Source organism: Calonectris borealis, chromosome 21, assembly GCF_964195595.1.
Source record: "Calonectris borealis chromosome 21, bCalBor7.hap1.2, whole genome shotgun sequence".
Lineage (NCBI taxonomy): Eukaryota > Metazoa > Chordata > Aves > Procellariiformes > Procellariidae > Calonectris > Calonectris borealis.
In genome coordinates, this window is record NC_134332.1 from 8779496 (window position 1) to 8804232 (window position 24737).

The 24737-nt window shown below is 56.8% G+C and overlaps 1 protein-coding gene across 1 annotated transcript in view; it reads left to right on the forward strand.

Moving 5' to 3' along the window:
• Nucleotides 1–24737, forward strand: part of RXRA (retinoid X receptor alpha) — a 115187-nt gene that overhangs the window by 52590 nt on the left and 37860 nt on the right. The window lies entirely within an intron of this gene.

Below are 24737 nucleotides of genomic sequence, written 5' to 3' on the forward strand. Positions count from 1 at the left end.
ATAAGGGGGTTATCTGGCCAGGAAGAAAGGAGGAATCTGTCCCTGTGCCTCGGCATGTCACATCCGCTCCTTTTTGTTTATTCACTTGAAAAATGTCCCCCGCTCTGTCTCTGGGTGGCAGCTGGAGAGTGGCCTGAGATAATCACAGCGACTTTTTTTTTATTATTATTATTCTAAAATAAAGCCTCCTATAGCCTGCAGGCAGATTTTGTCCGGTTGCCCCCGTCCTGCTCCTGTGCTCCTTGGTCTGCAAACAGGGCGTGAGAGCGATGGTAATCGGAGCAGAACCCCGATGCTACAGGCAGATCCCCCTGAGGATCCCTCTGGCAGGGGACACGGTGGCTCCTACAAAGGGACAGTCCAGCAGTCGAGTGATTGCAGGCGCAAAATGCCTATCGATATACTGTCTCGGCAGAGAATTGCGGAAAACAAATATACGGTCTGAGCATCTGTGGAAATGAGAGCATCCGAGTGGGGGGCGAGATGCTTGGGAGAGGTTTCGGTGCTTTGGGTTGAAAGGACGATGACAAGTTGTTCTGAGCCAAAACCAGGTTTGGGAGCTGGTCAGGCCTCGCCTGACACAGGGCTGTTAGCGGGGGAGCCGTTGCTGAGGCTGAAGCTGGTGGCTCTCGGGCCGCCGGGAAGCTTTGGGAGCTGGTGCCTCCCATGGGAGAGGGACCACGGTCAGGTCCGGTGGGAATTTCGGATGTGCCTGACTTTCCCCTGGGACAAATCAGGCACCTTGAAAACTTCTGACCATAACTCATAGGGTGACATACTCCTAAGGCAAGAAAGAAAGTAGTAAGTTATCTATTCCCCTCTGAGTTTAATATCCATAATCTGCCATTAATCAAACTGGGACTATAAGATCCTTACTTAGGCCTAATCAGTGCATAATGGATTATCTACAGGAACTAATAAAAGGTAATTATCTATGCTTTGCAAGTTCCAATTACTGTACGTATATGATCAATTAATTCTTGTAACAGTTTCACAGGTGCAATTTGTGTGACAACCTTACGCTGACTCCAGGCAGAGGCTCAGTGCCTGCCTGGCAGCGTGGCTGCCGGCGGCACGGGTGCCGGCAGGGATGCGGGGGGCGGCGGGTGCCAGCAGGGATGCAGGGGGCAGGGGTTGCTGGCAGGGATGCAGGGGGCAGGGGATGCTGGCAGGGATGCGGGGGGCGGCGAGTGCCGGCAGGGATGCGGGGGGCAGGGGATGCTGGCAGGGATGCGGGGCGGTGCAGGGGGCAGCGGGGGCGGGCAGCAGGGATGCAGCCCTGCCAGCACAGCTGCCCCAGTGCATCCCGAGCTCTCCCAGGTGCTGCACCGGGAAAAACCACCTTCATGAAAGGATCTGCTGGGCAGCAAGGGGCTGGTGTTCGCAGGCTTTCAGCGGTGCATGGTGGTCCTGCCCCCAGCAAAAGCGCTTCTGCCCTGTGCTGTTTCCCTCCCCGAAGCAGGAGATGGAGCGCGGGTTCGGCAGCCGCTCGGCCCCGTCCATCGCTGCGTGTCCCAGGGGACGTTGCCCCTGTCTGAGCATCACCTCGGGCAGCCCCGCTGCTCCCTTCCCATGCCCCAGCCTGGCCAGCACGGCAAGCAAAGCCCCGTGCAAAGGCAGCTGGCTCCAGTCATCTCCTCCCGCCTGTCCTCGCGTCCTTCTCGCTGGCCTGCAGAGTCATCGGAGGGTCTTAAAGGAGGAGGAAATATTCCAGCAATGTCTGTGCAGTTTTAGGGATGGCTTAAAATTACAATAAATTTGAGACGCTTTACATGTCCACTTGGGGCCCTGCATTGTTATGGTAATTTGAAACAGATTAAGTCAACGCTTGTGGCAAATGGAAGATCTAAGGGCTCCAGTGGGACCCTGGGGATGGAGGAGGAGAGGTGGTGGGGAGCGAAGGAAAACACCATTTCTGCAATGCCGGTCGGAGCTAGGGAGCCAAACCCTCCCAGCCAGACCCTGGACACCTCTTTGCAATGGTGCAGCCCTGACTCACAACAACCTGTGGGTCTTCCTTCTCTTTTGGGGGATTTTTTTAATCTCAGTAATCCACCTTCTGGTCTCCCCAAGATTGCGCCGTGCCAGAGCATTTTTTGGGTGAAGCTGCTCACTTGGACCTAGAGTCCTCGAGTCAGGTCCTGCCGCTGAGGTGGCCTTACTAGGACATGGGGACGTGTCACCTCTTCCCTACCGCAGGGTTTGGATGGTGAACCAACCCCTCCTTACGAGGGCAAATCCACAGCCCTTGGGAGCCCAGATCCAAAGGTGTTTGAGGAAAGTATTTGATGGGTTGAATTAAGTTCTCTCAAGTTCTTCTTTGGCGCGGTGAGGTTGGATAGAGTTTTGGTAACGGGAGCCGCAGTCCTTGCCTGTGCCCTGCCTGCAAGGGCTGCGGGGTTGCAGCCCAGCGCTGCCTGCGAGCCGCCGGCTGGTTGGGTTGGTGGAGGGAGCAGAGCTGTGCCCCCAGAGAGGTCGGGGCACGCCGTCGCTCTTACCTGGCTCCTTCTCGATGCAAAAAGGGGAAAGCAAAGATGAAAGAGAACTGGGGCTGTGTGGAGGAATGGCTTTCTCCTGGGAGAGCCTGGAGCTTTGAAAACATCTCTGCGTCAGGAGCATCATGCTCCCACACAGACCAGAGGCCCAGAAAGAACCACTCGGAATATTTTGATTTGATTTCAGCCTTTGCAGAGAGTTTCATGTCACTGCAAAGGAGCAGAAACAAGAATTTGTTTCAATACAAAACTTGTTTTTTTTTTAAAAAAACTGTCGACATGGGATCTTTTGAGAATTTCCATTGTTATTTCCCCTCTTCCCCCCAAACATGAAATTAATTCATCTGTTTAAGTCCTTTTTCTGGGAACAGTCTTGGTTTCGTTGACATTTTTGGTTAACAAGGGAAAAAGCAAACCCACCAAAAAAAAAAATAGAAAAAACAACCCCCCCAAGCCCTTCTACTTAAAAAAGAAACTCCCCTCCCAGCTCTCCAGTGACCATGATACAACCACTGCTTTGTTCCCAGTGTGGTTGATGTTGTTCCCAGCTTGCTCCAAGCTTCTCCACCATCCTGGGAGTATCCCGGATGGGGCCGGGGGGGAAGGGGCTGTGTCCCCTCTGCTGTTGCATGAGTTCTGGGACACGGTGGCATCGGCCGTGCAAGAGGGGTGTTTGCTGGAGGAGAGCATCTCGGTGTGGCTCCTCTGCGTGGTGGCCACAGCTGCCTGGTTGGCGCGAGCGCTGCGTTTCGGTGGGTTCGGGCACGGCTGCAGCTTTGCTGAGTCGAGGGACGGGGAGGTGGACACGGGCAGGCGAGGCTTCATGGCTCCATCACCTGCGGGGGAAATCGAGGCATGCAGGCGACTGAAATATCAGACCTGAGGGCACAAAGTGATGCTATGGACAGGAACCAGCTCAAAGTGCAGCCCAGATGCCCCAGCACAGCCCCCTCCTCTCCCCGTCGCTGCGTGCCAGCCCCCCGGCTGCGTCCTCAGCCCCGTGCTGTCCTTCTGCGCTGATCCCCAGCGGCGTGCGCTTCCCCGCGCCCGACAGCCGCCGCTGGGCTCCTGGCCTCGTCCACCACGGCCTTTGGTTTTGTTTTCCAAGTCTTGGCCACCGTGTCCAGCCCCGCCAGCGCACGGCGGGGAGGAAGCGATCTTCGTGCTGCTGAGAGATGCTGCCACACGCAGCCCTCGCAGCGCCTGGCCACAGCACCCAGAGCTGCTTTTTTCCTTCTTTTCTTTCTTTTGTTACTGTTTCTCTTTTTTTTTTTTCCTCTTTCCGAGCAAGCCGCCGCAGGCTCCTCCAAACATTCCCCCGAAGATTATTCTCCCACTTGTCTGCAACATGTTTGCAATGCTGAAACTCCCGTTGCCCCATCCCAACCTTCTGCGCCTGCTTTTTCTTGGCTCAGCTTCTGGGTTGTAGGGACCAAGCCTGGGCACGCCGATTCCCATCCAATACATTTTCATACCTTTGATTCCACCTTTCCCCTGGCAGCCCGGGGCTGGATCCCGGAGGCCGTGCAGACGTGACTCACTGCCCTGCGGATGTGCCGGCACGGGGCACGGCTGCGAGGTTTGCCGGGTAGCAGTGGGTTTCAGAGCTTGACACCGACCCTCTGGCTGCCTCTGGCTCATTTACGCCTTTCTTGCACTCAACTCCAAAATCAGCTTGATGGCGAGGTGGCAGGGTCAGCGGGTGATGCTGGCCAGGGGGCTCAGGCTCCCAATGCGGGTCCTGGGCTCACCCCTGGGTTCCTGGGTGCGGGAGGGCAGGGACGCCGTGCGCAGCCCGGCTGTCTGACCGTGGCACCTATGGAGCTATAGGCCCCCCAAATTCACTGAGGGGTAGACGGTCGCAGTGAGTAGAGTTGGGTGCATTCGTGTCGTCAGACAATGGTTAGCGTTAATTAATCTAATATTTCAGATTGCACTAATCATAGGTCTTGTCTGATAAAAAACCCAATCAACCCTATTTGATAAGATTTGCAAAGTGTGGTCTGTGGGATCGAGGGAAAGCTGCGGGCTGCAGCGGGCGGTAGAATAAGACTGATGCAGAGCACATTTAAAAATGCCACCCCTGGTGACGTAGAACCGCTGCTTGGCAGCGGGAGAAGACCAATAACTGTTTGTCCGGATTATGAAGCGTGCGGTTTGGCAAAGCCTGGCTTAGCAAGGGTCGAATGCAGATAGACACATGTTACGGACCATCTTTGCATTTGCTTGCTCGCTTTGTTTTAATTTGAGACTCAAGCCTCTTCCCTGTGGTTAGATCCTCCCAGCTAAGCAAGTTTTAGCAGAGAGAAGTTGCTTAAGGAAGAGAAAGGATGCTGGACGCGGCGTAAAGTGAGAGCAACCGCTGTTACCGCAAACGCTTCCCGACCTCTGTTAGCAAAACCATCGGCGCTCTTTGCTCGCTTCTCTCCGTTTGGCCCCTTTTCCACTGCAGTTATTTTCTAAGCCAACATTGCAAGTTTTATTACTACTGCTTATTATTTAAATAGTGCCAGAGGTACACAGCGCTTTACAAACACAGGGGAAGAAAAAGTCCTTACTCAGAGGAGTTTTTATTACAATTTAGATGATTGTAGTAGAAGTAATTAAGGCTGAGAGTGCAGGCAGCACTGCAGAGCGGTGTCAGAGCAGCAAGGCAAAAGGACCGGCTTTGAGCGAGGTCCTCATGCAATCTTTCAGCTGGGACTAGGGATGCTGAGCTTTAGCAAGGTGGGTGATGGGAGAAGCATCGGCTCTGCCGCAGCGGGTTAAGCCGTTGCTCCCTCAGATACAGCTCTCCTGACAACGACGAGATCGCGGGGCTTCAGAAGGGAAAGGGAAAAACAATCAAGGACTTGTGCCACCCGGTAATGCACTGACCCAATTGTGCACTGCTGTGTAAGGGGAGAGAAATTCCTTTCTGACCCTTGTACTCATCAGCCCATGCCCTGAAGCATGAGATTTGATTTTCTTTATCTGGCTTTCGGTAATTGCAGATGTCGTGTTTGGTACTCCCCCTATCCCACCCCTCAGAAACAGCGTCTGCTGCATTTAACTCAATGGATCTTCTCCTCTGGGAGTTTGATCCTGACTCTTGGGAAGTGCCTGGAAGAAGGGAAGGAGGCCTGGTCCCATCAACCTCCCCAGCACTTGGGAGTTTTCCCCTGGTACGTGGTGGTTGCTGGTTGCTCAGCTGGGGAGAGCAAGTGTCCCCCACATCATGGCACATTCTCCCCATTGCTATGGACAGGCTTTATTCCAACCTGCCTGAAAGATTTGGAGTTTAATTTGTATGTAGATATGTGTGAGAGTCACTTAGGAGTTATTGTTGCTCCCTCTGTCTGCTGACCCCCACGGAGCCGAGCGTGCCAAAGCCAGGACTAAGTCCTGCTACTGGTTTTTCTTTTGATGAGAAGGCACCTGAGGGTGCATGAGCAGCTCAAGGCTTGGAGGGGGCCCCATGGTACGTGAGCAGGAGGTGCTCCTCGTGGATGCAAGTCGAAGGCTGGATGCTCACCGGCGCTGGCAGGCAAAGCCACCCTCCTCTTAGATCCGCACACTGACGGGGCAGGCTGCGTGGGGGTGCAGCTCACCTCCAAACCGGGTTTGTTTTGGCCTAAGAGTAATGGGTGGAAAGTCCATTTTTTCCCCGAGCTCTCTACTGCCAGCAGCGAGCGCCACTCAGCCCCGTCCCAGCTACCCGACCATTTGCCTTTCTGCTGCGGCCGTTTTGGGTTGAGAAAGGGACGGGAGGGTGCTGCAAAACCCAGCACAGCCCCGATCGACCCACGTTGAGCTGCTGCCTGCTCCCCAGCTCAGCCCTGCCTGCTCCCCTGCCGAACACCCCGGGGGTTCTGTCGGTGCCCTGCGAGTGGGGAGCGAGTCGGCAGAGCCCGTCCTGAAAGAGTTAAAGGCTCTCGCCCCTTCCAGCCTGGGGAAGTGGAATTAGTCACGGCCTTCAGTAGAAGTGCTGGCCAGGTTATAAAAATGACAAACGAGCACAAATCAATAATGAAGTTAGTGTTTTCTGGGAATGCCAGACACGAACGGAAAAGTACATCAACTCGGGTGATGGGCGCCGTGGTGTATAGGATGAGCTGCCCCACGCACGCATCCCTTGCACGGGTGCGTGCAAGGTGGCACCGTCCCTTTCTTCTCCCCGTCATGTTTGACTCCTGGCACCATCGCTGCTGCCGTGAGCTGGGAGGGCTCTGCATGCCGGCACCTCTCTGGGATTTTGGGTGCCTTTTGGAGCAGAGCTTGTGCGATGCCGGCTGCCGCTGGATCCTCGTTCAGCGCGAGGCACCAAGGAGGTGGCTCCGGGATATCGGAGATCAGGGATTGCAAATGGTGCCCCGGGGAAGTTGAGCGTCTGATTAATCTTCAGGACACAGGGTTGCGTTTCCACAGCACCGAGGTAGCTTTGGAGGCCACGTTTCCTTTTCCAAAGGGACTTGGGCATGTCTGGAAAGGAAACGGCCTTCTAATTAGATGGCTTGAAAATCTTTACTGTCGCTCGTTACAAATACATTAATCAGCCCATATTGAAAAAACTGCACTGCAAAAATGACATTATTATTATTATTTATTGTTTAGATATGAATGAGTTTAATCCCTTCCTAGCCTGGGCTGTGTTCAGAAAGTGAGCCAACATCCCAGTGCTGCTTCTCGGTCCCAGTGTCGCCTGGTTTCTGTGCAACCATAAACCTACCCGGGCTGTGTTGGGGATTTTCAGCAGCGCTTTAAAATGGGCAGTTTTAAAATGTATAAGAGAGGGGGAAAAAATGGCCCAGGGGTGTAAATAGGAGGAGGTGGGCGTGAGGGGGCTGAGACCTGGCAGAGGAGTGATGCAGGGGTGGAACGGCGGAGGCTGCGGAGGAGTGGGGCTGGGGGAGCTGGGTTTCGGTGTGCAGGAGGGGGCAGTGGCTTAGGAAGAGCAGGACCGTGTTTGCACAACGTTTTAGGGTTGGTGGCTTTCCCAGGGTATTAGCACATTTCTATAATTAATATAAACTTCCTTAATCGGCCTTCCAAATGTCCTGGATTCCGGTCAACCTCCGGGCGCCTGGGCTGGGCGTCCCACTCTCTCCTTTCCAGTGCGGTTTCTCTCGGAGGCAATGCCTGGTGCCCGGAGCACCGTCACCAGCCTGGCCCCATCCCCGCACCGTCCCGGGTCCCTCCCGGCCCCGGGCGCCGTGCAGAGCCTGAAGGACGGGTGTGAAAATGCGGATATCGATCCGTCTCAGTTCCTTCCCGCCTGCGGTGGTCTGGGTGATGCCAGCAGCTCACGGGAGCGCAGGAGGACCCGGACCCGTTCGCGCTGCGTCTCAGTGGGCCCAGGGATGCAGGCAGTTTTTTCACTGCCGTTAGTGTTTGCTTGGCCAGCGTGCCGTCTTTGCACGTAGGTAGACTTCAGGTGCCACCCTCGTCTTCAGAAACTTCTTAGATGTGTCAGCCACTTTCTGCCGTGGCAAGTAACTCTCCAGACCCTGAGGAGAGCTTGCTTTTGGAGAGTAAGTGCAAGGGGTTAATGGAGGCTGAGGGTGATGGATACTCGGGAAGAGCTCATCAGGGGGAATCGCATTCCTTCGTGGAAATCGATAATCTGGGATGCTTATGCTGTTCATTTTCAAGGCGTTGTCTTCATCACTTCATCACCACTTTCCAACTGGAAATAATGATGCTGGTGTGGGCAAGCTTGCTCTTCCTCCTCCCCCCTTGGTTGACCTTACGGTGTAGGTGAGGTCTTACCAAGCTTCAGGCCATCTCTATACAATGCTGCAGGGCGGTGAAGCCAGAGCACAATCCAAAATGGATCCAAACTCCCCAAGAACTCAGCAAACTAAAAAAACCCAGAGCAAACCAACCCCAACCCCCGGACTGCGTGCTTGGAAGGAATGAAGCAATACTTGGGTGGGAAGTTTTCCCAGCCCCTCTTTGCCATCAGCCAAAGTTGCCCTTCGCAGTGAACGGCGTGCGGTGCCCTGTTTGAATGAGATGGAGGTCGGGAGCACGATGGGTGCTGTCAGCAGTCTCCCTGCGGCGCGTCTCGGCGTGCTACGGCACGTCCGCGCGGCAGATGCCGGCAGAGCCGGGCTCTTGCCGTGACCGCGGCTCCATGGCTGCCGGGGCCGCGCCGGTGTGACGGTGCAAGACGATCTTCCTGCCTTGGGTCCTTGCCAGCGCCAAGAGCTCTGCCCCACGTCCCCGAGCATGCGGTGGCACGGATCCAGCCTCCATGCTAATGAGATGGCTTCAAATAAGAGTTAATCATTTGCCAGCCGAACGCTGCCGGGGTGTATCTGAATTCCTTGCTATTATAGACATGCTGTCGTGTACTAGATTGTCGTGCTCTCGCCCAAAGCTGCTACACCAAATGTTTTGCAACAAAAACCCCAAACCACATGAAAGTAGTCGAGTTTCATATTTCATTATAACCCCAAATTCAGGTTTGCCAAGAGTTTCACTAGTTTTATGAACCTTTCCCATGAACCTTCAGCAAAGGCTGTAGTTTAACCTGGTTTTGATGAAAACCCAGGTGCCACTCAGTTGCTTTTGAGCAACTTTTGAGGTTTGTGCAAATGCAAAATTCGAAGGCTTTTGAGAGGAAGGGAGAAAGGAACCCAAAAGCTGGTGACAGTGTTTGCAGGGAGCCCTGCACACATCTGGGGCCAAGCTGTAATTCCTTGGGGACCCAGGCACCCACATTGCCGGGCCGGCACGCCTGGCGCCCGGGCTCTGCGCCGGGTGATGCTCTCGGTGATGCTTTGAACCCACTTGGCAGCATCACCACCAAACCAGCCGCTACCACTCGGTCAGTGCTGGTGCTCTGAGCGTTGCGGCTCCCGGGGCCGACCCGTGGTCCCCGTGGGAGCATCTCCCAGCGTCTGCCACCGCTGGGGCTGCTTCGCTTTGGAGCGGTGGTGGGTGAGCCCGGGCTTTGCTCTCGGCGTTGCTTTAGGAATAACTCTGCGAAAGTCAGCGGTGTGCAAGAAAGCTCCCGAGCCAAAAAATAAAAGGCGGGTTCCGCGCGGGGTGGGGATGGGGCTCCTTCCGAACCACGCCTGGCTCACACCGAGTCCTGCCTCTGGATTATGTGTATTATTTTATCCACACGCGGATTGCTTTTTCGGCAGTGCCGTCTTTCCTTTCTCCAGCAATTTCCTGAAATAACGTTAGGGAAATGTGAAAATCTTGAACTTTTGAACCTCCCCGGAGGACGGCGTGCAGGGGGGTGGCGGCAGGAGGAGGGGACGCCCGCCTTCTGCCTGCCGTTTATTTTGGCTACAGGGCCCAGGGATGGGGAGGAGGGGGCTCGCCAGCCCCCCGGCCGGCGGAGGAGCCGGATCAGTGCGGCCCTTTATTAATTAATGGCTTTCTCGTTGGTGGGTCATGGAGGCGAGGAAGCCAAAGGAAGTTTTCTTTTGCTCGCAGATGCCGGGGAGAGGGGGAGTGCCCGGGCTGGGTGGCGAGGGCAGGGGGTGACACGCGGGGGTGATGGATGGGACCTCGGTTTTTCGGCCGGGCTCTGGACGTGGGCAGCTCGCGCCGGTGAGGAAGAGAGAGGGGAAGGGGGATACGCTGCGCCTGGAAAGTACTTTTCCCTCTGATGAACTTCAGAGGCGTATAAATCACTGCCAGGCTGCAGCTGCGAAGCATGTGACGCTGGCAAATTAATGGTCCTTCGGAAAACACCGGCCATCACGCTCCCCTCCTCGCCCCTTAAAGGCGCAGCCGGCAGCCAGGCCAGCCCCAGGTGTGGGAATCGGGGGGCCCGGGCAGGGATGGGGGACCCTCGTGTGCCGGCCGGCCCACGGGTAAGCTGGGGCTGGGTGTGCCTGCGGAGGGGAGCCGGCACGAGGGGCTCCTGCAGCACTCTCCAGAGTGCAAAGCTCTCCATGGTTCAAAGCTCTCTGGTGCAAAGCTTTCCATCATGCAAAGCTCTCTGGTGCAAAATTTTCCGTCGTGCAAAGCTCTCTGGTGCAAAGTTTTCCGTCGTGCCAAGCTCTCCGCAGTACAAAGCTCTCCGTGGTGCACTCTCCATGGTTGGCTCAGGCTCTGCTGCCCGTGTCCTTGTACAAACAGGACCAAGATGCTCCTGGGATGTTATTTTGTCCAAGGTGCCTTGGGTGCAGGGTGGGTGCCTGGTGGGAGCTCCTGGTCTCTGCGTAGCGGTGCCTCTGCTGCGCTCTCGCCCACCTGGGCTTTTATGCACAAGCAGTGACCAGGGGAGGATGGAGATACATGGGGGGGATCCAGGGTACGCCGAAACCTTATAATGACTGGGGTGTTGAATTTGCAGTCGAGGTGAACATCACGCCAGGGGCTGACCACCCACCCGGTGCAGTGAGTTGTCAAGCAGAGGACTGTGGGGCATCTTTCTCTTGGTGGCATCAAGAGGCCACCACATGCCAGGGCTGAGTGTCCATGCTTGTGAGGCGCAGCCATCCCGTGCAAACCTCGCAGGCAAACTGCTGCAGAGCCGGAGGGCTGTCGGAGGTCTCCCCGGCTCACCCAGGGCCACCTGGGCTACCACCCAAGTCCCAGCCCACTACCTGCCCATCCTACCATCTTGCTCCTCTTCCTCGCTCTTACAAGCAGTGGCGGAGGAGGAGGGGAATCCAGCACCGCAACTTCTGCCCAGCGCTGCTGGTATGCAGGAGGGGGAGGGAGCCAGGCTACCAGCAGAACAGTTAAAAATTACTAAATACTTCCCTAATATAATTAGGTTTCCATGCAAGCAATTGCCTTAATTGCCAGAGGGACGTGGGGCAGTGGGGAGGGGAGCCAGCCCGGGCTCTCCCTGTGCTGCTGCTCCAGCCGGGGTTTCGCAACCCAGCGCAGCGATGCTCCGCTCGGGCTGGTCCGAGGGCCTCGCGGGGGAGATGTCCCCAGTGAAGCCTGAGTAAGGATTTGGCCCATGCTGAGCAAGAAGTAAATAAAAGCGTTTTGCAAACACGGCGGGGCTGGTGGGGGGGCTCGGCGGGACCGATGTCGGCCCCCTCGGATGGGTTTGCCGGGAGATGAGCTCGGAGCTCGGACACGCTGCAATTTAAAATGCTGTTTATTTTCTAACTGCTGTTGGAGCAGGGAAAGTTAGGCAGGCAGGAAGCGAGAAAAAACCCCAAACAGAGCCCACTCTGTGATTTACATGGTAAAGGAGATAAGTGGGGATTTAAAGAGAAGGGAATATATAATTGAGACGAACGTGTAATATGAGCCCAGATCCAAACAGAGAGATCATAATCAGAAGTGTTAGGAGAAGCTGAGGTTTATTAATGAAACGTCTCATCTATTTGTCAGCTGAAGAGGAACAGCCTTTCCCCAGCAGCCGGAGGTGGAGGGGGCGGACGCGGGGATTGCACTCGGCGTTCCTGCTGCTGTCGCAGGGATCGAGGCTGCCATCTCCCTGCCCATGCTCTGACCTGAAAGCAAAGGCAGGGGTAGAGGAAAAAAGGAAATACCTGGTTTTTAGGAAGCTGGACGTTGTCATTTTCCTTGCCGTAATCTGCCATAAGTCGGGAGCTGGCAGAGCTCTGCAGCGGGGCTGATAACCGCCCGAGGAAGGGCTCGTTGGAGCCTTCCTCAACGCCCCTCTCCTCCTCTCTGCTCTTCTGCCCACCTCTCCGCTCTCGGGTGCGGTTGCTTCTGCTCCAGGAAGGCATGGCAGATACTCGGCAGCCGGCAGTAAATGCGCCTGCGGCCTCGGGAGCAATCTCAGCTGCTGGCTTCAACTGTGCATCTGGCCATGGGTCTGTGCGGGGCTTTTCCACGACTCCGACCTGCTCGTGGGGGCAAAGCGCTCCCGTCCAGCTCGTTTCTCACCCTGGCACTCACTATGTCTTCCTTGCTGCTCTCCCCGAGACCAGTGCTTGGCTGCCCTGCAGTGCTCCTGTCTGAATACAGCCAGGTCATGATGCCCAGGCACGTCTGGCAACCGCTGCTGACCCTGCGCCGGCAGCCGTGGTTGCTCCCTGAGCCGTGGTGTTAGCTTGGACAAACCCTACTGTTGTAGACCAGAGGCTGCAGTCTGGTGCAGACACATCTAAGCTGGCTTTGGAGGAGGTGTTGGTAGCTGTGTGGAGAGCATGGAGCACACAGTGCACTGCGCTAGTCTGGCTGGTTTTTCAGTAGCCGCGTGGCTGGGAATTTAGCTGTTTTGCTCTTGCTGTATGGTTTGGTGGGTCTGCTACCCGGGTGATGTATGGCGTGTGGCGTGGCTCACCAAGCACCTATTCTTAGGGTGACACCGTGAGAGATGCACACCAGAGCATGGTGGACAGTCCCCCTTTTTCATCCTCCACTTGCTCACTTTTGGCTCTGCCCCAGCGTTGCCGTTGGGGCATCTTCATCCGTTGGGGTTCCTCAGGCACGAGGACGATGCCGGCGGTGTCTGAGGGGTTAACCTGGGGCCGTATGCAGCTCCGGCGGGGAAAGGCTCTGGCTGTACATGAAGCGAACATTTTTTAAGGGTCCTTCCCCTTCCCAGGCCCTGGCAGTTATCTGCGGGCTGACAAAATGCCTGGAACGCGGAGACCCGCTGGACGTTGACCCAGCTGCGCCGAGCTCAATTAGCTGAGGCTATCTGATTGGACTTGGCGCAGCCTAATTAGCTTTGGACTTGAACCAAACTCAAACCCAAAGGCAGCTTACAGGCAGACCATCCTTTGCTGCAGCCTGCCCTGGGCTTTCCCAAGCCTCTTCTCTGCCCCGGGAAGGGGGAGCAACCCACCAACCCTGCCTGCCCATCCCTCCGGCCACACCGCTGGTGTCGAGGGGGCTTAAACCTTCCCTCCTGCCCAGGGTGTGTTACTGAACCCGGGGGGGGTCACGTAAGACCGGAGGCAGCTTCTTTCTCTTGAAAAACGTTGCGTGCCATCTAGTTTCCAGAGGGAACTTGATTTTTTTGAAGGTGACCTTGCTCTGGCAGCTGCCTTCCCTGTCTTGACAGGCACCTTCCTGGGTAGGCACCCAGTTCTCAGGCTCCTTCTCCTGGACCTCCAGCTGCGGTGCACGAAGTGGGTGGTTTGTCCCTGAGGCAACCAGCTTGCTCCAGAGCGTGCTGCAGTCATCAGTGGAGATGTGCAGAAGGGGTTGAGACAGGAAGGGATGGCGGTTTTGGGATTCCAGGATCCTTTGCCGACGTGGGTTTCCGGCTCTGTGGGCTCTGTGAGCATTAAAGCACAAAAATGCTGGTGGGAAGGGACCTCTGGGGGTCTGTTGACCAACCTACCGCCAAGCACGGGCTGGGAGGTGGGCATTTCTACAAGGAACCTTGGAAAATGGTGTTCCTGTGGGCTGCCCTTGCACAGCTCCCAGCAGCAAAGCCCTCTGGAGGGATGGCTCATCCCACTTGGATGCTCATGAGATGTCTCCTGACCAGATGACACCTCGTGCCCAAGCCAGGCTTGCTGGGACTCAACTGAGAGATTGGAAGACCCATGTGGCGTTGCTGTTGTCCAACATCCCCTGAGGAAAACTACCATAACTGGTTTTCTGGAAAACCAGTTAGCAGCATTGCCTTTTGCTGGTCATGGTGCGGCCGGTGGCAGCACAGCTTCGGGGTGTTGGGATGCCAGCTGCACGCTGGCAGCAAGCACCAACGTCAGCCACGTTGGATCAATTAAAGCCCATTATGCCAAGTGAATGACTGTAATTATCTCAAATCTGGATTAATGCGCGCGCGCAGCACCGTAATATAATCCGTCTGGCCGGTGGTTTGTAGGCCGTTGTTCCTGGAAGCCAGACGCAGAAGGGGATCCGCAGTACACGGCCGTATCCTCCCCCTCTCACCTCCTGCTGCCGTCTCAGACCCTGAGGACGGAGCTTGTCCCGTCGGACGGATCCTGCACACGTAGTGTAGGGCATTTTAAAGCGATGTGGGCTGGCGGCTGCTCTCAACGCTGACGGCAGACGGGACCAGATGAGAACTGGGAAGTGCGGAGGTGCTGTCACTCCTGCCAGCGCCTCCGGACCGTCCCCGTAATTAGCAAAACCAGGGGAGATGGAGCACTTCCCCGGCATCCGGGGCTCTGCGCCTCTAGGACCCGTCGGTGAGGGGGGAGCACGTGTTTTAGCCCACAGATCTCAAAGCCGGCGGCAGGGAGAGCCTCTGGGCTGCTCCCGCTCCTGGTCTTTAGGATTTGGCTCATCCCAGATCTCCTGGAGGGAGAACGCGGAGAGCTGCCGGGTGCCCTCCCCAGCTGCGCGCAGGGCAGGGTCTGAAGGGTTAACGCTGCGGGAAGCAGCGGGGCCATTTATTGCTGAGTCCCCTGGGCTGTGAGCCCCACGGCGGCTGTGACCCATGCACGGGCATGTCTTGCAAGGAGCGGAGCTTCTCCTCCGACAGCGTGGGTCGGCAGCCCCATTTCAGAGCCGGGAGCTCCCGTTTAGCAGAGCTCTCAGCCCTGCTTCACTGCACTCTTTTGGCTGCTTCTTTCCCTGCCTGCTTTGGAGAGGAGTATTTTAGGGCTCAAGGTCGCAGCTTGAGGAGAGGAGCCTGCTTAGCTCCAGGTCTGAGACCCATCTCCTTTCCACGTCCATCCTCCCGCCCGGAGCCCAGCGTGGGGACGGGACCCGGGTGCTGGGGGGCAGCGGGTGGGACGAGCTGGGGCCATGGTGCAGTGCGTGATCCAGGTTCACCGGTGGGCCCGGCACGTGCCACGTGTGCGGCTCGTTACCGCGAGGTCCTGGGGGAGCTTCAACGTGAGACGAAACTTCTCCTCTTTCTGCTAGAGCGAGCCTAATGCTTTCGAGCTCCCCTTGCGTCTCACTGGATCCTGCTTGGTTTTTCATAGCTCAGAGCGTAGCACCCCCTCAAGGGCAATTAGATCACTTCCAATTTGCCCGTAAGCCCATAAAACTGCAATTGAATGTAATTAAAAGGCCATAATGAGCTTCAGCAACCTGCGGGACCACTGCGCTTTTGCTCTCACCGTGCTCCTTTCGGAGAACGGGATGGAGTCAGGGAGGCTGCGAAGGTCAGTGGTTGCAGGGAGGAAGAGGAGCTCTGAGCAGAGCTCCCCGGTTCCCAGGATGGGACGGGCAGATGTGGGGAAGCACCCAGGTGCCACCACCACCATGTGCCCGCGCTGGTGATGCCCATCGGGGAAGGCTGAAGGGACCCCCGGGTGCAGCCCTCCGTCTCTGCAGAACAGAGGGAGCATCTTCCCCTCTGTTGGCATCTTTTGCTGCTGTTTTGGCTTCAGTGATGCTCTTTGGAGGCTGGAAGGGTGCCAGCAGGTACAAGTTCCCTCTCGGCATGGTCTGGTTTGCTCCTGGCTGTGTTTGGGGAAGGTTAGGGGCAAGGGACGATTGCAGTGATGGGGGCTCAGCCCTTGTGCTTTGGCAGTGAGATCTGGGTCCCCCAAACCTCCCTTTTAGGGGGTGCATGGGGACACCCCAGAAGATGGAGAGACGCAACCCCAAGCGGGGTTTGCCCGGGGGCTCCTAACACCACCATGCTTGGGGCAGAGAGCTGGGCTGGGGGCAGCTGCCCCCGTCCCACTGGCACGTGCCGGGCAGCGCCTGCGCCCCGAAAGCGCGGGGCTTGGAGGGGACAGCGAGCCCCCGCTTTGGGCTGCTTCTGACTGCAATGGCACGAGCTCAAAAGAGCCGCCGCGTTGAGTCCTTCAGCAGACGTCTCCCCGGCCCCGCTGCCAGCCCAGGAGCCCTGGCAGCGGCACTACACTGCACCTATTATTGCCTGTTCCTGCAGCGGGTTCCCAGCCAGTAAATTAGGGGCACTCGCTGAGCCGCTGACAGCAGAACAGAGCGCATTGTAAGAGCAAGGACAGCGCTGGCCCTTGAGGGATGAAATAGGAGCCTGTAATTTCTCAGGACTGTTGTGACATCTTTGCACAAGCGTGTGATTGAGTCACATTTGCTTTATCAGCAGAATCCTTGTTTGCCTGGGTGCACCCTCCCCCTCCACCCACTACTGCCAGGCTGGGGGAGAGCCGAGCTGCGCTGCCCGCTCCCCTCCCCCTGGGCTTGCCTTTGCATTTGCCTTTCCCTTCTCTCCGAGGGGCTCCTCACACTTTCCATATGTCACGCTCTCCCGCTTGCTCATGCTTCCTGCTTTTGCCTTCTCCACCCGCCGCCCCGGCTCCTGCCCAGGGGGGCTCGGAGGCTGCCCCGTGCGCTTGGGTGATGCAAAGCGAAGAAACATGGGTGGGGGTCCACCACGGGTGGGGGAGATGGTTGGAGATGGGGGTCTGCACGGGGCAGGAAGCCGGGGAGTGCCGGAGGAAGAGGCGTTCGCAAGCGTTTCCTCCGGTGACACGGTGGCTCGCGGGGAGAGCGGCTTCTGGAAAATTCCTCTTAGAGTCCTTCCCCCTTGGAGACGGGAATAGCCCCCGCAGGCTTCCGGCTCTGCCGGTGGCTCCGGGAGCGGGCTGTGCTTTTACAGGGTTCCTGAGAGGGTGGGATGGGGTTTTTAAGGCAAAAAAAAGACAAAATGAGCCCCCATGCCGGAGCTGAGCATGCTTTGTCAGCTGCAGTGTGGGGTCTGTGCCTCTCCTGCCCACACGTGTCCGCAGTGGGGCTGCTCCCCCGCCTCCATGCTAGCTCTGAAGCATCAGGCAGAAGCATCCCATTTTTTGGTGTGGGCAGAAGCATCCCATTTTTTGGTGTGGGTCCTGCAGTGGGGAGTCACCAGACCTCTGGGCATCCAGGCTCTAGCAGGTGATGGGGTGGGTTAGGGGTGAGCATCTCCCAAAGGGGACCCCATGGTCCTTTAAGGTGGGATGTCAAAAAATGGGAACACTGGTGAGCCCGTGGTCACCCATGCAGGTTGCCTCAGGAGTGGCAAACCTGGCAGAGACCCCCAAACGCCACCCAGCACTCGCCAGCCTGAGCCCACGGCTGTGACCACATGGTCGTCCTTCCCCTTGGTGCTGGGGAGGTCTCACGTTATCTGCAAAGTTCTGTCCGGAGGAGAAGATAAAATAGGATAGAGAGGGAGAACGGGTGTTGGAGCTGCAGGGACAGAGGTGTCCCAGCTCTGCCCCATGGGGTAGGGATGCTGCGGGCTCTGAGGAGCGCTGCCGCGATGTTCAGGGTGGGTTCCACTCTGGAGAGCCCGCATCCACCCTGTCCCGTGGTCCTCCCCTTCATCTTCTGGGGGGAGAGCAGAGGTTTCCCTGGGCGGTTACGGTGGGGACTCGGGCTGGAGGAAGGAGGGGTTGGCGTGCAGAGTGGCATGGAAAAGCTGCTTGTGGGCACTGTAATCTCATGCCGCGGCATGAGAAATCCTGGCCTAAGGTGAAATCCTGGCAGGAGGCAGCAGCTAATGCCTGTCCATTGCCTGCAAGGGGCCGGGCCGGCAGCACGTGGAGGGGTGCTGCCGAATTTCCTCCAGACCCCCTGGAAGGGGACCCCGACACTGGGCTCGAAGCCCCGAAACGCGCCTCTGCTCCTTGCTGGGTTTGCGGCGGCCGCGCCGAGCGGTCTTGCCGTCGGGTTTCGGCTGGCGCGGGTGGGAGGGGAGAGCTGGGCGTGAGAAGCCACGTGGCTTTGAGGTTTTAGTTTGGTCAAAGCGAAACCTGGCGGGAGGAGGAACCCACTGGGAGCAGAGAGCAGCCAAAACTGAGTTTCTCACTGTCCCCGAGCAGCTCAGACCACCGTGGGGTCGGCCGGCACTTTGTGGGGGAAAGTGCTGAGCGCGGCTGAAGAAACTCTCCCAAACCTCGGAGCAGGTTCCCGAAGAGAAACTGCACGTGGTGATTTTTAAATGCCTGCAAAAAAACCACATTTCTGTGTTCTGTCTGCGGTGCGGAGTTTGGGGGGCTCTGAGAGGGATGTTCTCGGGTTTGTCTTTGTACTCACATCCAGATATTTAAAAAGAAAAAACAATTCAAGTTACTTTTTGGTGAAATCACAGCTACTCGGGACCAATGCGCTTGATTGCACTGTGGTCCCGTGCTCCTACACCCTTTTGCCTATAGCTGTGGCAGCAATACTCAGAAGGGATGTATGGATAACATACAGCTGCATCTTCTGACGTCTTGGCGTGTCCATTCCCAGGGATGCCTCTGCCACACGCCTGGCGCCCGGGTGGTTTAAGAGGGTCGGTTGCCTCTTCTCGCTGGGCAAAGTGCTATAAATGCAGTTTAATGTGCTTGGGCCACAAGGTGATACTTGTTTCTTGGACCCATGGGTGGTTTTCTGGGATGACAGCCATGCTGCACCGTGCAGGTTGTCTCCCTGAGTTTGCCCAAGTCGGGCACTGTCAGGTCCACGGCAGCAGCCGGCATTGGAAGGGGAAGAGGCAGTTCTTGCTCCATCCACGCTTCAGTTCTCAGCTATGCTGGTGTAAATTGAGAGCAAACTTACTCAAGATTGTAGGCCAGGGGCTATTTAAATTTATCCGCTGTGAACATACTCTCTGTTCACTCGAGTTTTTGATCAGGGACAAAAGTGAGGACCTGACCTCTTGTGGTCACTATATTCCCATGGCAATTTTCACATGAAAACCACGGTCAAACCCTCGTGTCCTGCCCAGATTTGCTGCCTGCCCGTTGCTCTCAGCATCCCGCTTCGTAGGCTGGTGCAGGCTGTTTGCCACCCGTGCCTTCGTTTGCTGTGCTGGCTGCGCTGGCGAAAGGAGGGGAGGTGGAAACCTCCATCATTTGAGGTTCCTTGGATGGAAAGCACACGAGGACATTTCTGTACTACTTTTGAGGAATGAAAGCAAGTGGACAGTGAGTCTCACTTCCAAGTTTAGGGAAACACCACCCGCAGAGGCACCGAAAGAAGGAACAGGGCTCTCAGCGCTCAGTGCGCTGTATTTACATGGACATTGACGTGCATTTGGGTGTCAGAGTTTTGAACCTGGTCGACACCAAAGTGAGACTTGAGAGCAGAGGAGGAGGACATTTCTGAAAGCCTGAACTCAGCTGCTGGTCCCGATCCCCTCCAAACGTGGCCCCACAGCGCTGCAAAGCCGTAACACGGAGGGCTGACTGAAGGAAGGGAGTGGCAACCCAAATTTAGAATTTCCTGCTGGTTAATACCCAGAATTGATCTGCTTTCTGATTAAGGAGGAAAAGGTGCTGAGAGGGAAAAAAAAAAAGGGCAAAAAAAAAAAAAAAAGCGGAAGCGGGGGGGCGCGGGTGCCTTTCCAAATCTCGGCTGGCGTCAGGGCTGGGCGCGTGGGGTGCTTGCGCCGTGACGGCTCCCTGGAGCCGTGGGGTGCCTGCAGACCCCTCTGATCCCATTCAGATGGGTTGTGGGGTTCTGTCCTGGGTCTGCAACCCTCCTCGGCTGCAGAAAGCACGGCTCCGGGAGTCTGTTTGTGCCTTGAGATATGGTTTTTTTTAACTTCCCCTCTCTCAGAAGCAGACTGCCGAGCCACCGAGCTGCTGAGTAAACTCCCTGGATATGCGGGAAAAGGTTTTCCAGCAGAGCTAGGTCACTGTAGTTTTACTGGCAAAGCCTCTTAAGCATAAATGAAGATTATACTGGCGAAAGCTTATGCTGGTACAGTTTATTCTGGTACAAATGAGCTATCCTGGGAAAAAAGCACCTCTGCGCTGTTGTAATTGTTTCTGCTCTGGGACATTTAGTGGTCTAGAAATGTTAAAATCACAGCCCTTCTTGATATTGTCGTATCAGCAAAAGCTGTTATTAGCTGTCGGGCTGCTGCAGACCTACCCCGGCCAAGCAGCAACACTTGAAGAGTCCCGTGCACTGGATGATAAAATGCAACAGGAAAGTATTGCAAGGGCTGGTGGCGTGGTCGGATGCTTTCAGCAACCGCAGCTCCCAGGGGGTTTAACCTGCCCGTCGGGGCCGCATCCAGACATGGATGTTTGCTGGTCCAAACTGGAGGTTTCTGCTGTTGGCCCCAAGAATGCCAAGGGGATGGAAAATAGCAGTGAAGCTGCCCAGGGACATTTGGTACTTGTTTGCACTGGTCTGAGTGTCTGGTGCAGCTGGATGAGAATGGGGGACAAATGTTTTATAAAGATGTTTTCTTCCCTTATTGAAAATTAATAATAGTAAAAAAGTGCTGTCTGTCACGGAGCCAGGAGGGGGAAAAAAAAAATACAGGGAAGGTTGATTCAGCAGTTGGGATGCTAGCCTGGGTCTTGCAATACCCAGGATCTATTCCCAGCTTTGGCTCCGGTTTCCCGCATGACCTTGGTGAAGGTCACGTAAGCCTGTGCCCTACTTGTGCCGCCTGCGTCTGCTAGCGGGGCTGCTGCCTCGTCGGGGGCATTGCTCTCCCCGGACCTCGGTTTCCCCAGCTGTGAAGCAGGGATGATGGCATCCAAAAGAGATCTTGCAAAGACCGGTATCTGCTGAGGGTGAGGGCAGCGATGAGCACCGTGCCAGAAAAACAAGACTCAGGCTCCTTATCTTGAGGCCAGATCAAAACCCGCTGGCTCTAGTCTCCGTGCGATGGTTTCAGCTGAAGCGTGTTCCCCTGCCGCGGAGGAGAGCTGAAAGCACGCACATGGCTCCATACAGCCGCATAACTCGATCGCTTGAGATGGATCATGTGGCCCTGCCCTAAATGTCTTATTCTTTGGGAAAAATTCCCATCCAAATTTTGTGGCTCGCGGGTTCGTAGTTTAGAGAAAGAAAAAGAGCTTCATTGCAAATTCTTTAGCTGCTGAAGAGCTCTTGTTTCCGATCTCCCAACTGCCATGGGGCATCTTATAAGATATATAGAGGTCGTTGTGTTTAAACAAAGGACACACAGAGAAAATAGCTGCAATTTATGGGTGCGGCAAGAGGGGAAATGCTTTGAGAACTTTTTTTTTTTTTTTTTTTGTATTTAGAAACAGGCACAGAGTTTATTTTGGTCAAGAGATAGTCACACACAACGGCTTTAAATGGCAAAACTACGCAAGAAAAATGAATAGTCTCACACTACTTGAACTGAAAATGCGTTTGGGAAAATACGTCCCCCGTTTGCTGCAGTCCAAGCAGTATCCATCAGTTTGGGGTTTATTTGTTTCTATTAAGGATATTTCCTCAATCTAGGCTTTTTTCCTTTTTAAATTTATTTTTTTCTAGCACTCCTTTAGCATTCAAGGTCCTATAGGATGCCTGCGATGAGTGAGGAGGGCGGACTTCTCATGTCCAGCTCCAGATCCCCATCTCTCCACCTCGAGGTATTACTTTCCCCAAACGCATCTTCCCGCTGGGAGCGTTCCCCCTCGAGCCGGGGGCTGGCAGCACCTGCGCTGAGTTGCCCAAGGTGGACTCTTGATTTTGCTAAGAAAAAAGAAAACCACAAACCCTTTTCCATATTTGCCGGTCGGTCGGAGGTGAACGTTTCCCATTGCTGCCGGTCTTACAGCGGGGTTTTGGGCTGCGGAGGAGAAAGCGTTTGGATGAGCAGTGGAAACATCCCGGTGTCCAAGGGGTTGCTTTGAACCAGGCTTTGAGTTATGATGCTCTGAAGGAGTTCAGGTCTGGTTCAGATTTCAGAGCGTTTGGCCAAGGGTTTTGGGTGAAAACACACCCAAACGTGTGTCCATGCCTGCAGACACTTCTCCTCAACCGGCCCGTTCAATGTGAGGTTACTCCTCCTCTCGCCTCCTTTCCTTTTTGTTGTTGTTGCCTGAATTATTTTCTCCAGACCAGCCCTACCACACACACCCAGTTCCTTGCTGGGTGCCGGGGATCGCGTCTGCTGGGAAAGCAAAGTGTGTAAACAGGATGGGTGAGGGGAGCTGGCTCGGAGGCGCCCGGGGACGAGGAGCCGTGGTACCCAGGGGATGGGTATTTTCGGAGAGGTGCCGGCCCCGCATGTGCTTTGCTTTCTGATATGCTTGAGTAGGCACGGGCCGGTCGCCAGTAACCTGCTCGTGACCTCGCCTGCCTTAAATATTCAGGATCTTTTAAAAGGAAGGACGGTGCTTCGCTGCCTTCCCTTCGCCGGCAGGTCAAGTGCCTCTTTCCCCCGGCCAGGAGATCCAGCGCATCCTCGGGTGGTGTCCATCCATCACCTTGGCTAGCGGGTGCTTCTGGGGGTCCTTCCGAGAAGGGCTGGCCAGGACTCCGTACCCAGACACACGGCTGCTGCGGAATGAGCTCCTGCCTTTCCCCCCGGAGCTGGGACGGTGGCAGGGACGCAGCCCACATCCTGGCTCCCCGGAGCACATCGCAGCACCCGCTCCTCCTCCCAGCCGTTTAAAGACACTGAAAAGCAGAGAGCCGGGAAGCACGGTCCCGCTGTGCTAAACCCCAGGAGCAGACCCCAAAGCCTCGAGGAATTTCCTGGGGTTCCTGTTGTGCCGCCCGCACGTCACTCAGCCACGGGTGACGTGGTGGCCGGCGGTTGTTTTATATCAACATCCTGCGAGAGCCGATGCGAGGCCAGCCCCCCAGGGACAGGGGTGCTCGCCTCCGCCACGGCCACAGAGACGCCTGCCAGGGCCGGCGGTGCCGGCACACGAGCTCGTTTCGGCATTGACGGTGGCACCTGGCTGGAGCACAGGGTCTGGGCACGTGTCCCCTCTGCCTGTCCCAGACGGGACAGGACACCCATGCAGAGGGAGCTGGCAACATCCCAGCCCTGGAGCCTAATCCCCATTTTTGCATCCAAGCCCCCTCCCCTCTGCCCTCCACCCTGGGGTTCCCATTTCTGGCTCTTGTCTGGGAGTTTAAGGAATTATCCGTGCAGGGAGCGAGCCTCTCCCGTGGCGTGTGTAATCCTGTTATGCCAACAGCGGGGAAGGCACATCGGAGCGTGCTGGGGACGGCTGGGCTGCGCGGGGGGGGACACGCGCCACGGGGGGCTCCGGGCGCCAGGACAGCGCGGCTGCCCGCGGCAATGCCTCTGCGTGGGGAAGCCCTTGGGGGTCTTTGTGCCCCACCAGCACCCTCGTGAGGTGGGGCTGGGGCCGAATGCATCAAGGCTGGAAAGAAGGTGCCAGGGCAGGAGGTGTGACCACGTGGGGTGCAGTGGTGGGACTCTGGGTGCAGCGATGGGACACTGGGTGCAGCGATGGGACTCTGGGTGCAGCGGTGGGACTCTGGGTGCAGCGGTGGGACTTTGGGTGCAGCGATGGGACTCTGGGTGCAGCGGTGGGACTTTGGGTGCAGCGATGGGACACGGTGCAGCGGTGGGACTCTGGGTGCAGCGGTGAGACTCTGGGTGCAGCGGTGGGACTTTGGGTGCAGCGATGGGACACGGTGCAGCGATGGGACTCTGGGTGCAGCGGTGGGACTTTGGGTGCAGCGATGGGACACGGTGCAGCGATGGGACTCTGGGTGCAGCGGTGGGACTTTGGGTGCAGCGGTGGGACTCTGGGCGCAGCGATGGGATGCTGGGTGCAGCAGTGGGATGCTGGCTGCACGGCTTTTTGCGAGGGGAGCACTGCTGCCTTGCTGGCCCTTCACTCCCCATGCTGGGGTTTCCCCCCCCAGGATCGGTGATCTCCGGGGAAGATTGCTGGGGCTGGCCTTGCTGTGGGTTCAGCGAGCGTGTTTCCCACTGTGTAATGCTCATATGCTAATTGCTCCAAAAGCCCGAGGAGAGAGCTGACCCCATGCAGGTGACTGAAGACAATATTTCCCAGAATTTAGTTAACTTTGGGGCCTGTAGCCAAAAGCAGTGGCTCCCAAATTCGCCTGTGAACGGCCCCTGGCTAAGCAGCTGTGCCGGTGCCTCCAACTCTCCGGGCTGTGTTTGCTGGTGTGAATTGGGGGGGTCCCGGCGGGTGTCGGGGTGAGTGGTGGCGATGCCGCGGGGCCCCGTGCTGCCCATCGTCCTCCCCCGCCGCCTTCCGGCAGCTCCTCCTCGCAGCCCGCCCGGGGGCCACGAGCCAGCCCCTTCCTCGTGCGGGATTGTTTTGCAAGCAGCGTGACAGGATGAGGAGGAAATGTGCCAGGAATGGCTCCATGTCTCCTCTCGGGAGAATCGGAGTCTATTTTTAACCCCCCCTTCCCGCCCCCCCCCCCCCCTCCTCCCGCTCCCCCGGGATGGCGTTGCTGCTGGGGCGCAGGCAGACGCAGCCCGTCCGCTGCTGCCTGCAGAAAGCTGCCCCCCGCTACCCACGCAGCAGGCAGGCGCGTTCCTCCTTGCCAGCACACACAGGCTTCCCCATCGCACGCTCGTGCCCTGGACGGACACACAAACAACACGTGCAATGCGCAAACACGCTCTTGCCATCAAACCGCCCTCCCCGCTGCCGCAACGCGGGGGTGCTGCAGGGCACGCAGCCCCTCCGCGCTCCCCATGCATGGCCTGGCCCTGCGATGCTGTGATAAATCTGAATTATTCTG